The sequence below is a fragment of the Populus euphratica genome, unplaced genomic scaffold, assembly GCF_000495115.2.
Source record: "Populus euphratica unplaced genomic scaffold, PopEup_1.0 scaffold1266.1, whole genome shotgun sequence".
NCBI lineage: Eukaryota > Viridiplantae > Streptophyta > Magnoliopsida > Malpighiales > Salicaceae > Populus > Populus euphratica.
This window is the reverse complement of record NW_011501115.1, coordinates 18,153-18,412: the sequence shown is the minus strand read 5'-3', so window position 1 is coordinate 18,412 and position 260 is coordinate 18,153.

The window sequence follows — 260 nt, the reverse complement described above, 5'->3', positions numbered from 1 at the left end:
ATTTTGTATTTGTTATCTTGTTCACTTTTAATACTTTACTTGTTAAATAGTTAATCTAGATTTATGTTGTATAATACTTGGTATAATAAATAATTGGCACAACAAATACTTGACACTTTCATAGTCCAACCGTATGGTACAACCTACACCTGTGTTATGAAGGGAACTTGATATGTTGTTAACATAAGTTATAATCATGAATGTCTGATAAGATTTACAAGTATTAGCATTAATCGAATAAGATGACTAATGTAATCATG